Source organism: Anas acuta, chromosome 5, assembly GCF_963932015.1.
Source record: "Anas acuta chromosome 5, bAnaAcu1.1, whole genome shotgun sequence".
NCBI lineage: Eukaryota > Metazoa > Chordata > Aves > Anseriformes > Anatidae > Anas > Anas acuta.
This window is the reverse complement of record NC_088983.1, coordinates 18,192,729-18,205,543: the sequence shown is the minus strand read 5'-3', so window position 1 is coordinate 18,205,543 and position 12,815 is coordinate 18,192,729. Positions and strand designations below refer to the sequence as shown.

Below are 12,815 nucleotides of genomic sequence, written 5' to 3'. Positions count from 1 at the left end.
CATATAGAAAAGGTTTTTACAGTTCTGCCATCTGGTTCCACAGCCCTAGTGGTCTGCATTGCCCATGGAAATGGCCGTAGGGCAGAATGCTCGTTCCTTGATACAGATCTTCCACATGCACTTTTATCCTGCAGAAGGCAAGAAGGGCTTTCTTTGCCAGACCTCTACTGCCAGTAAGTCTGTAAAAGCATTGCCGTAATGGAGTATTATCTGATGTTCTTGCCATGTTAGATACAGTCAGACCAGTTTTATTTTCTCTTTTCTCCTGTTCCTGTGGTTGTTGTCCACTTCTGAAATACTATTATTAAAGTAGTTTGCTGAAAAAAAGTTACATGAAATCATATTTTAGTCTGTCAAAATCAACATTCTTCTGAAATGGGATTGTTTTTCTATGCTTTATTTATTTTTAAGGGAATAAAAATGGAAAAAAAGTTAAGGCTGTTGAAACATCCTTTTGACATTTTTTGGAGTAGAATACTGTGGTGGTGTATTTTGAAACAATAGCAGGTTATCCCTCTGCAGAGGAAAGATAAGTATTGCAAATGATCAATATCAAGAACATCAAGAGCTTGCTAATGACCTAAAAATCAAAAATGAATAGTTTAAAAATGGAAACATGGACACTGACTGAACATAAGTTAAAGTGGTTTACAGATAACATCAGAAAATCTGAGACATAAAATGAGCTGCAACCAGCAAAGGACATAAAAGACAGTAAGAAAAGCTTTCAGAAATATATTTGGGATAAAAGAGAGTATTGCTTTGGTCTTAAGCAGGAACGATGAAAAATGGTAGAAAGAATATATATATATAAAAAAAAAAAAAAGTAGAATGTTCACTGCCTGAGCCTTCATTAAAAAAAAAAATAAAAAAATGAGCAGCTGTAACCATATTCTTAGCAAATTTAAGTGGTTTGGAGCAGTGCTAGAATTAGGAGAGAACAGATAGTAAATACTTAGATGAGACGTGCACAGCAGGGGAGCCTGCTGAAATTCACCTTAGAAGATTTAGGAGTAATTGAAACAAACTGAACTACTTTAAGACACAAAGAGAAGTGACAAGGACAACTATAGTGCTGTGCTACAGAAAGGGAAAAGGAGGAGCTGGAAAATTGTAGGCTAGTCAGCTCGAGTTTAATACCTGTAACAAAATGTGAAACAATCTGCGGCTAGGCATCCAGAGACATAAAGATGATAAGAAACAGCCAGGCTGTATTTATCAAAATAAAGAGTGTTAAACCAGGCTAGTTTCTTTTCAAGTGAGTAACTTGGTGTTTCAGAATAGCTCAGCTTTTTGGGTGGAGGGAGGTAGGAGAAGTGGATGTTCAGTTTATTGAGGCTGTTGTGGTATCAGACAATCTTCTCCACAAGCAGACTCAGGGAATGCGGCCTCAGCTATGTCACCCACCATAAAATAAGCCTGTCAGCTGTGGAAAAGACATGCTTAAAGAATAGTCAATAATTTTCTCATTCCTGTTTGAAATTGTGCCAACCTCTGAAATACCCAAATCCTTCACAGCATGGAGTTCCTATTCTCAGTGCCCCTGTAATTAAAAGGAACAATTCCTGGTCAGCAGAGAGAGCACCTTACAGAAGGGGAAGTGTGCCAGCCCATACCTGCACTTACCGTCACACCACACAACGAACTGATGGAGACTGAGGCAGATGGCTAGTCTGGAAGCACTAAAACACATCTGCAGGGAGCAGCCACCTAGCCAGTGCTCTGCCCGTGCAGCGTGACTGGCAGTGTCAGGACAGGGGCAAGTGGCCACAGGGTCTGTCACGACTGATTTCCAGCAGCCCTAACACTTCGGTTGTCAGTGACTGTCACAGTGATGAAGTGTTTTATCTCCAGCCAAAGTATTCCTAGGAAATGATGGTTAGTATTGCACTGCAGCACTGTGACATCTGCCTGTGCTCCAGTTTCTCTTCCCTGGCACCCTTTGCCCCAAAGATCCTCTGACTTTGGCAGACAGAAAATATGTGTCTCTCAGAGGGCACCTCAACAAGCACCTTGTTCAGCGTGTCAGGAGGAAGCAAGGAGACAAATACTGGTCTTGTGTTCTTAAGGTAAAGCAGACAAATTCAACTTGGTTGTACTACCACTTGATGAAATTCTTGCTAACACTTAGCCCCAGATGGGAAAGGCACATGCCGGTCTTTGCTGTTTATAATTTAAAGCACCTACAGCTTTATCAAAATATTCACTGATTCAATATATAGGTCAATACTAATTCACAGTGACCACATTGATAACCATGAGTCATAAAATCTGATATATATGAAATTTTTATAAAATAGATAATGTAGGAAGAATCAATGGATTTTTTCAATACAAAAATGCACTATTTTGCACATGTACATTTGTTATAAAGAGTACCAGTAAATACTGTATTCCTAAGTTACTGATCTTGATCAACTGTGATACATTAACTGAGCAATTAAATGAGCAATTGAGGCATACATCCAGTCCCCTATAGTAACTTCAGCTGACGGGCTGCCATAGTTAATTGGATCATATTGGATTGGATTACATGTGTCTAAACTTTATGTCTGGATGTGGTCCACTACGTTTTTTTACAACTTTACTAAAGTTTTCTTGGCTTCTTTAATAATAGATAATATTGTCCCTCACTAATAGAAGCAGGTAAGACTGTTTCTTTTCTTGTATTTAAAAACAGAAGATCAAGTAATAGTTTCTATTCTTACCATGAAGTAAAATAAATGTTTAATAATAAATATTATGTGAGTAAAATGCTTCTGTTTCTATCAGCTTTTCTTAGGGTCATTTTATTTCAATAAGCAAGGTCAGGGACAACTACTAGACCATGCAAGACTAATCTCTCCCCCAGAAAAGTGTTAAATTATAACTTACCTTATCTGATTTAAGTTCAAGTAGAAACTGATCTATAGTTTCAGCTTCTGGCCTTTGAGGTGCACAGAAATATGGTTATTAGCAAAAGTCACCTAAGGGCTTTTCTACAGGGGATGCTCAAAAAAAGGGGCAAGATTTAATCCAAAGGCAAACAATACAAAGGCAGAATGCCTGTAACTAACAAGCAATTAAGACAGCGGTGTAATGGCAGGTCTTTGCCCCATGTCAAAAAACAAGTGTCATGACATCTTTGGCTTCTTATGTTCCTGCTCTCAGCTTGATGAGGGTGGAGAGCAGAGAAGGGAGAAGTCTTCATCACCAGGCCAAACAACCACTCATACTTGTATCCCTGAACTGACGGCAAGGCATCTTACCAATTGTGCTTGGCCAGCCCCATCAAAGCTTTACCAACCTTCATTAGCAAAATAACCTTACATAAAATAACTTTTTTTTTTTTTTCCTGTGGTGGTCAGAGGGAAGAAGAGTAATGACAGGAGTCTTAAACTGCTGTGCCAAGTTACCATCCAGCCAAAACCATTCCTAGCAAGAAAGGAACAGTGGTAGAAGAGACTGTAGCTCAGCAGAGCTCAGAAGATCAGAAAGCAGTCAAGAGGTCAAGGAGAAAGGGAATGAGAAGCCTCTGGTTTTGTCCACTGCCAAAATTTTGAAGAAATCTTCTCTTTTGTCTCCTGCCCCAACCATTTGTAGCAGTGATGGAAAAGCTAATGTAAAGTGAGTTTGCATGTGTTTGTACTATGGGATAAGTTGGTAAAGGGAATGAGTAGCTGCTTTCCTGCTGTGCTGTGTACTTAATGAATGTCAAGGTGGTAAAGAGATGCAGCCCCTGAAGCACTACGCAGTTTGCTATCACTGACACCTCATTAGGGATGACTTGTGGCTCAGAAATTTGCTAGTGTGAATGTGTGCCTAATCTCTCGATCCAACAAACTCATCAGTAGTTCCTCTGAAGCACTCATTTTTCTTTGTCCTCAGCTGCCTATATTCAGATGAATACATACTTTCATCAGCTTTTGGACAAGAGGACTCTGGTCTACTCTACAATATTGATGGTCCTGACATTTGCCAGTTTCTGTGGAGCAAGCTAAGCTAGAATTTGAGTTTGAAATATAGGCTATTAGGAATTTAATTATAATGACCTCAAGGACAGTGTTTTGAATAGTTCTCCTGAACTAATTAGTCAACTGGCTTTTTAAAGTTTAATTGTTAATAATTTTATTGTCACAGATAATAATTTAGAGAGCAGCTAACAATCAGTGTAATTACATCCTTCACTCATTTTTCAATAGCTGAGCTTTATAAAGATAATAGCTCTGGTCATCCTTTGCATTAGCTGGCACAATGCATTGTTATTGTGCTTTGGAAGCCTCCAGAAAAAGCAAAACCTTGTTTGGGCAAACATCTCCTAGTGTCTGTAAGGTTTCCTTTGCCCTGTTTTCTCACCACCACTCTCTGCTGTCACAAAACTCTTTTGTGCTAACTCCAACACATCAAAAACTCGTACTTCTTTCAGGACAAAAACCACTAACTAGCATTAGAAAACATCCTGTTAAGATATATAATAAAATTGGCTGAACTTCATGTTGTAGGGTCAGAAAAGGGATGTATTAAAAGGCTTTGAGGGATTGTTCTCTTGTTTGTTTGTTTTGGACCCACCCCAAAATTAGACAAAGTGGAGAGGCAGTAGCAAGTGAAGTAGGAATGGCTGTGACTGGGAAGATAATGAACATATTAATTAAGAACCATACCGTAATCTGAATTTCCTCAGAAGTCATCAGTTTAAATGATCAAATAAATTCTATTATATATTGTTAGCAGTCCAAAAAATTTAGAAGTTGCCTGCATCTTTGACAAAACCACCTTAGAAATTTAAGGCATGTGAGAACCAAAGAGGAGCACTCTGGCTACAGCAGAACTCAGTAACTTTCCACTCTGGTGCTCCAGGCTACAAAATGGTGACTTTTAACTTACCCTTAAAAGTCAAGTGTGTGCAGGTGTAACTGCTGGCCTTAGCCTTGCACTTCACCAATGTTCAGTGTCAGTACAGTTCCTTCTATACATACGCTTTTTACAAAGGGACAGACAAACTCTAACGCTGACAGCCAAATGCCAAAGTCCTTACTTTGCATCCAGCCCACACTTCCTTGGGATGAATCACTGGGAGTTTTGAGGCAGGTGTGAGTAAAATATTAAGGATGCTGCCACAGGGCACTGAGTATAAGTGGATTGAGACTGCTTTCATTGTAACGAATTACACTCAAGCAAGAGGCACAGCTGAATGAAGAAGGTCTTAAAGTCTAACAACTCGGTCCCCCTGGACTTTAATTTTACCTACTTGGTTACATGATTTTATTTCAATTGCACCATTAAGTAACTGATGCTGATGTCATTTTTGACTTAAGCTAACGTCACAAGTTTTATGAGGCAAAACAATATAGATGTCACCATCGACTTATTTTAGGATTTTATTTTCAACTTAAACTCTGTAGATCTTGGTGGGCAAATAGAAGTTTGATGATTGTTGATAGCAGGGGAAATAAACTTGGTTCAGGAGGATTAAAAAAAAAAAAACCACACACAACAGCCTTGGTAAATCATTTACCACAGAACTGAGTATTAAGCAAATGACACAGAGGGAGCCCACATCATCTGCAATTTTGATATTTATAGTGGTCTCTGTACTGCCCAGACCTGCATTACATCTTCACCCAGCTTCTCTTTCTTAGCCAAAAGGAAAATGAACCCCCGAGGAAGCAGAAATACTGGAATAGTGGGATAAAAATGTCTTGTGGGAAAATAAATAAATAAATAAATAAATCACAGGAAAAGTATCTATTTTTAGGGGAGCATTAAAAAAAAAAAAATTGAACTTGTCTGTGAGCATGCATTGAAAAAGCGTATCTCAGGGCTTTTGTGATGGCATAAAGGAACAAAGAGATATAAAGACCAGCTTTTAAAAAGCAGATTAGAACAGTCAGAGCTAAATGCAAATGAAGGGGCGAAGCAGCATGAAGCCAGGAAAGCAAGGATGTGTGGAAAGCCCAGGGGAGGATGGAGGAATGGAGAAAAGACATACTGGATCAGAGGCTTGAACTGTGACTGCAGCATCACCGAGGGCTGGGTGAGATCCGGGCTCCTGTCAGCGGTGGTTTAGGGGTATCAGGTTTGCCTAACCAGTCTGACATTTCCTCAGATGTGTTTATCAGCTTTGTTTGAGGGCAGCTGGCCCCTGGCACTTTGCAGCTCTGAGGGGAGGAGCAAGAATTGATTCTTCATGATTGATGGTGCTGTGCTTGAATGCAGCCCCTAATTACCCTGCCCAGCTGCACAGCAGGTTCCCCTCATCCCCTGAGCACAGCTGGAACACAGCCTGCCAGGACTGGGTGTGCTGTAACAGCCCCATCTGTGGTGGACACCTCCAATGCTTTACTCATCTGATTTTTCATCAGCCGGCTAGAGAACTCAGCAGATAGGCTGCCGTGCTGAGCAAACTATGCAGAGTGGGGCAGAGAGGTGAAAATCAAGGTGAAGACAAAGCAGTAAGGAATCCTGATCATAACATCCAGGTTTAGCTGCATCATTTCTATCAGATTCAGGCTTGGTCCTGTATTGAAATTACTTCTCTGCTGCTCAGGCCTTGGAATGTAGACTATTTGTGTTGGCACTTTAATTATAATAACCTCACAGGCAATGTTTTGAAAAGCTTCACTGAACTAATTGGCTGACTGACATTTATAAGCTAAACAAGCAGCCGTGGTGTTGTAGCACATCCCAGTTAGTGCTTTCTCTCAAGCTACATCTCTGTTGCTGTGCTTGTTCAGGATTTGAGCTCTCCACTAACACAGTCTCCTTCGTTATCCATAACCTCCTTTACCACCCACATTTGGGGCGTCTCCCTAGCTCAAATCTAGAGCAAGCAATCTGCTTCACCAAGTGGGAACACAAGCCCAGAAGGACCAGCTCAGGCTCACGTGCTGCTTGATGGACTTGGTGAGCTCAAGCCTCCAAAGCCTGGCCTGAAGTTAGGGTTAGAGGCAGAGCACAAATGGCTCATTACAGACTGGAAAAGCCAGCCCATAGTGCTGGGCAGTTAGGTGTTGAACTCCTGAACTCCTGCTGGCTGCATTCTCCCAGATGTTGCTACCTAATTGTGCAGGCAGCAGATACACCGGTCGGGCCAGCAGCAATGTTTTCAAGGGGTGAGGAGGTGACTGTAAAATAGTGATGACAGTGCTTTCCAGTTCTGCTTCCACTGTTCTGGAGGGACAGTGGAAATATTTAAAATTAAATTTGTGAATCCTATTCAAAATAAAGTCTCTTTATTGCATAGCTCAACTGTATGGCTCTTCAATGCTGTATTTTATCAATTTTAAAAAATATTAGCACATTGGTAGTGACAGCTGTCTCTATACAGCTGCTACACGCAGTGAGAAATACTCGTCCGTGTGGTTTTGCTCTTTATTAATTTCCATTACAAATGGTTTTTGGTGTGGATTACAATTCTTGCAGTGGCAAAGCAATCAGCAGTAGCAGTGCTCTGAAGGGAACAAGCAGACATACTCATACCTCTTGTCTGGACTGTATCGTGATTTGAGGTTGTTTACACACACAGGCGCCACGGTCATTAGCAAATCTCACGTATACAGCAGGGAGATTGCAAGCAACAGCATTCTTGTCCAAAAATCATCTGTAACTTGGTGACCAGAAGGAACAGCTCCTCTGTTTATCTCCAAAAGGAATGAAAGTGCTTTCCTTGTGAGCAGCCAGCACATAGGGTCTGTCTGAGGGATAATCAGATACAGGCAGACAGGCAGACAGACACATGCAGCATTAGTTCGCAGACTGCCTGCTCTGATGTCAGCAAAGCAGCCTCTCTGATCTGAATAGAGATTAGCACAGTTGCTACCAGCCTTATTTTATGGTCCTCCATTTACAGACTCCTGATTCAGTTATGTTCATATTAAGATAAGCCGAACTGGATAAATCTAGAAAACCAGTCCTAGAGAAGCAGGCAAGGGAGTTAAATTATCTTCTTATTTTCTCTAATACTTCAGGTTCACATTTCTAAATTTCATTTAAGCTTTACCTTGACCTTAAGACTAGTTCTAATTTTGGTCATCTGAAAGCCAGAAATATAGTAACAATCTGAAGAGACCACTGAGTTTAGTGATGACAGCAGGAAATTGTTGTATACATGTATACATAAGATACATAGCTTCTAAATGAACGGTGTTTCATCCTTTCTAAAGTCAACTTTTTTCACCTATTCTCAAGCCCCAATAAATCACACACACACACAAGATTTTTGAAGGACTCTCCTCCCTACTGCCCTATGCATTTCACTATATTCAGACCTACTGTAATTGTGCCTGGATCCTGTACTGTCCCACCATTAAATTACAAACTGTATGGGAAAAGGCCATGTTTTATCTTTAGCAACATCACTCTACAAAACCTATAGACAGACACATATACTGAAATGCAAGCAAGGTGAGGATCATATATTGCACAGCTAGCTAAATATCTTGGGGAACTGCAGTAAAATATTTCTGTTTGCTTTTCTTCTGTTCTTTGAGGTGCTGTACCAGTAACACCTCAAAAATATATGTGCTTATGTGCCTGTAAGTAAATAGTTGTAAGTATATACATGTATCTGCTTTACTAACAGTAATATGTAGCAATGTGTGTAAGGACAAGATTCCTTAACAATATAGAAAACATTAGTTTTCTTTAAAACACAGCAGTAACTCTCCTGGCAAACACTGAAGGATTTAATTCATCTATACTTTCTCATTATCAAAGAAGCCCCTGCTCTTTTTAAACATCTTTATTCCCATGCTAACATTACAGTAAATAACATCCATACCAGAAGCCGAATGGGTTCATTAGTTGTCCCTCCATCCATAGCTAACTGGCTCAGAAATATGATCTTTTGCCAAGAATACCAGTAAGCACAGATTTTTCTACTGTTACTCCTCTGTGAAGATTGCCTTGCATCATCATTCAAAGTCCTAATGTATTGAGTTCTCACTGTGTCTGGGGATGCATTTGGCTTGCGTCTGGCCTTGAACAGCAATGTTTTAATTACTTTGTTTTAAAAGGGAGAGATTTCTTGACAGAGGAAAGGGAGCAAGGAGACAGCTAGCTCTAGAGGTCAGAATACACTGGACTGAGTCAGTATTACAGCTGGTAGTTGTGTTCAGACATCTAGATCATGTTCCTTTCTACGCAGTTTCATACAATGCTTGTGAATTTGTTAATGCCACCCTCTGACGGAGTAACAGGACCACTGAACTTGTAAAAATACGTGGTTAGGCTTTAAGGTGTGGAACATCCTGGAAGAACCTGACTAGGCGGACGATGGCTTTGACATGCATGAAGAATTTTGTATTGTTTCAGCAACCAGAAGAACAGAATTAAAGGACAGTATATGACTAAAAGTATCTTTAGCAGACAAACATTTTTTTTTTTTTTTATTTTTGGTACTACTAATAACACCTTTGATTATTGCAAGTAAACATTTTTACTATTCATTTGAGACGTTCTTGATGGCTGCATTCACATCAGGTGAGGAAACAAAATGTCTCAACTTTTACTTCTTGTCTTTACCTCACTGGCACAAACCTGAAGTCATCAAGCTTTGAGTATTTAGGGACAAATCCAGAAACACAAGTCAGAATTTCCTTAGTTCATTCCTGACTAAGCCAATGGAAACCTACCTTCTTAGATTAGAAGTTCTTTGAGTTTATGACGTTTTGGCAATACATGTGCAATACTAAAGCATGTGGAATATTGAAAGAGTTTATATTTCATTTTTCCTCTGAAGGAGAAACCAGTTTTCAAGTCATTGACTTCGATTCTCTGTTCCCATTATCAAAATGATATCACAATGAGGTAATCTAGGCTTAATTTTGCTATGTCAATTTTGCTACATATCTGGAAAGAAAAATAGTACAATCATGAAGAAAACAATCCCTCCTTGTGTTATGCTGCCTGCTGCTGAACTGAGCAACTGGCTATAAATTTCCTTGGTGGGGGGATAACCAGAAGAACACAACAAGGAGAAATCAACAGGGAGATAGATCTCCAGGATGAAGTCAGAATATCTTGTGGTGATGGCAGATTTGCCTTTGCAGATACAGTGGTAATTCCCAGGGTCTCTCCTAGTAATCAAATTGAAAACACAATTAGTACGGTCAGGCCCTTCATCACAGTTCAGAGAAACAAACCATAAAGACATTTTCTAATGACATCAACAACAACTTTATCACTGGACCTAGTGAAGGTCACTTCCACTTTTCAGAGCAAAGCTTCGACACATATCTCACCTTCAGCAACAACAGCTGCTAAAGCTTCCTTCAGCAGGAAATGGAGGCCTTTGAAGACATTGCTTGTAGAGGATGGTGGGAATTTTGAGGTCATTCTTTGGCTGGGATTTGGGAATGATACTTTAGTGTCTCATGGGGATGGAGTAGGCTCCAGGCAGGCCTAGGTGCATCTCCTGCTTTCCACTCTTGCATGTGTATGAATGAGGTAGGGGCCCGAGAAGTGGCACAAGTTGGTCTCTCCTCGTGCAGGGTTAACAGCCAGGTTGGGGCATGGAGCAGCAGGGCCCAACCCCGGGCCCACCACAGCCACCTTCACCTGGGGGCCAGAATGCACTGCTGAGTCCTTGCCCCCAGCTGCAGTCGTCTGCAGGTTTCTGTGGGGTCAGCTCTAAGAGGTTGCCCTCTGCTGTGTATAGTACGACAGCAGTATGATTGTAAAAAAAAATATTTTTAAAAATCTGCTGTTCTAAAGTAGGCCCTGTTTAATTATAAAGATATGCCTCTGAAAAATGAAAATTCAATCTCATCAGCAGAAAACGCAGTCACACACTCTGGACCCAATTTTCAGGTGCTCTGTGACCCAGTGTCCCCAAAACACCCAATCCCCTAGGTAGTTCCCGGCCATAGTGGATGCCCGAGTATGTCCAGAAGCACTTTGCACAAGCGTAGAGACCCAGTTTTGACGAGCAGGCTCTCCCTCTGGAGGCCTCCAAGAGCATCTGCCTCTCTCCTCTTATATAACAACGTGCAGTTAATTCGGAGGATTCAGTTAGTAGATTCCTAAAATGGAAGCACAATTTAAATGCTGACATTAGGTGGCTTAGCTCCCACTCATGCAGCTTCCCAACTGCTATAAAGGCACACGCATCAACCTGTCAGCGTTTTAGAAAAGCCTTCCATGGTAGTTCTTGTATATAGCTATGACAAGCAGGAAGAGATGAACCCTGTTCCTGCTACATTTGCTGTATGTAAGGAACAGATCAGTCACGCATCATTTGTATGATCTGTCTTTCCACGGCAAAAACCTCACAGTCCCATCACCTGTGCTCAGACATCGATCACGCTGGGCTCCACGAGGAGAGTGCAGAGGCTGCTCCTGCATGTCAGTAATGTTTTCTGAATGATGCTTTATAAGCACACAAATGATTTCTTAAGACAATCTGCACCCCAGAGATCTGGTATCGCTCTGGTGAGCCATGGCAAAACCCAGCTCCCCCTCACTGCTGAAACTGACAGTAGTAGGCCTCTGACCAGCAGCCCGGAGAGAGAAGGCCCTCCCGTTGCTGGGCTGGTGTCCCTGCCTCCACACTTTGGGAGGATTACTGAACCAGGGGCCTGGTTTTGATGTTGGTCAGCTGGGGGATCTGAGGTTAGGACAAAGCACCGTTTTCTCAGAAGGGATGAGGAGGCAGTACTCAAACTAGAAGTCACTTCAAGCAGCACCACAGCCTACACCGCTGTGCTGACACGTTGAGCCACAGCCGTGGGCACAGAGAGCTGCAGCCCCCTGCAGCTGTGAGCATCTTCAACAGCAACACCACACGCAGAGCCCCTGGCAGGGTGAGCACTGCAGCTGTGGGCCTTTCCCCAGCCTAAATGTACATATTCATTTCCCCGCTGGATGTCGGTAACTGCTGTGTTGTTTGCAATACTGGAAACTAAATGTGCCATTCACTAGATTTCTGGAAAAAAAAAATAATGCATATTTTTAAAGTGTGGTGCTCAAGAGGATTATTTGTGCTGAGGTTTCTAGCTCTTTCTATAACCTAAAAGAAAGGAAAAAAAAAAAAAAGAGCCAAAGAATTATTGCACCTCCTCTGCCCAGCCTCCAGCGCAGAAATAAAACCAACAGCTTGGCCTCCCCGGCAAGCTGTGAAGAGTCAGACAATCCTGCCCCGCTTATTCTCCACTCAGAGGCAATTTGCTCCTTTTAAAACCCTTAACAGCATTTTGCCGAAGCTCCCATCAGGGAAATTGCGGTGCGACCTGTACACATACTCGGCCATCCCCATGCCACTTTCCAAAGCACTTGGTGTTGCCCTGCTCCCCGCTGGCATGCAGCGCAGGCAGTGGTTAACCAGGCCACCCGTGTCATTGCTCACTCATGGTTTATCCACACCGTTTATTCCCCTCGTAACAAAACCCACCGCGTGCACTCGCGCGGTTGGTGACCACCCACGCAAATACTCTAAAATAAGGACAACTGGCAGCAGGCTCAGCGCAGGGACACTTAAAAATTGAACCAGGCCCCAGCGAGGATCGAACTCGCGACCCCTGGTTTACAAGACCAGTGCTCTAACCACTGAGCTATGGAGCCGCCGCTCAACAACTGCCCCCGCTCCGCCTAACAGCCCTCACCGCCCCCCCACCCGCCCCCTCAGCGCTCTCCGCCGAGCCCCGGCAGCGGCCGCGCTCCCCCCGGGCCGGCCGTCGGGCCTGGCCGCCTCCCTCTGGCCCCGGCGGGGCGGGGAACGGGGCTCGCGGCCCCGAGGCCCTGCGGGGCGGCCGCCGCCGGGAGGAGCCCGCGGCCCGCCGGCAGCCAGCGGCCCGCGCGGCCCCGCAGCGCCGCCCCTCGCCCGGCCGCGTGTGGGGGGC

At 42.7% G+C, this 12,815-nt stretch overlaps 1 non-coding gene across 1 annotated transcript; it reads right to left on the bottom strand.

The window, feature by feature from the left end:
- Positions 1 to 12,464: 12,464 nt before the first annotated feature.
- Positions 12,465 to 12,537, bottom strand: TRNAT-UGU (transfer RNA threonine (anticodon UGU)). The gene has a single exon. It is a non-coding gene; the product is annotated as a tRNA-Thr (tRNA).
- Between the last annotated feature and the right edge of the window lie 278 nt (positions 12,538 to 12,815).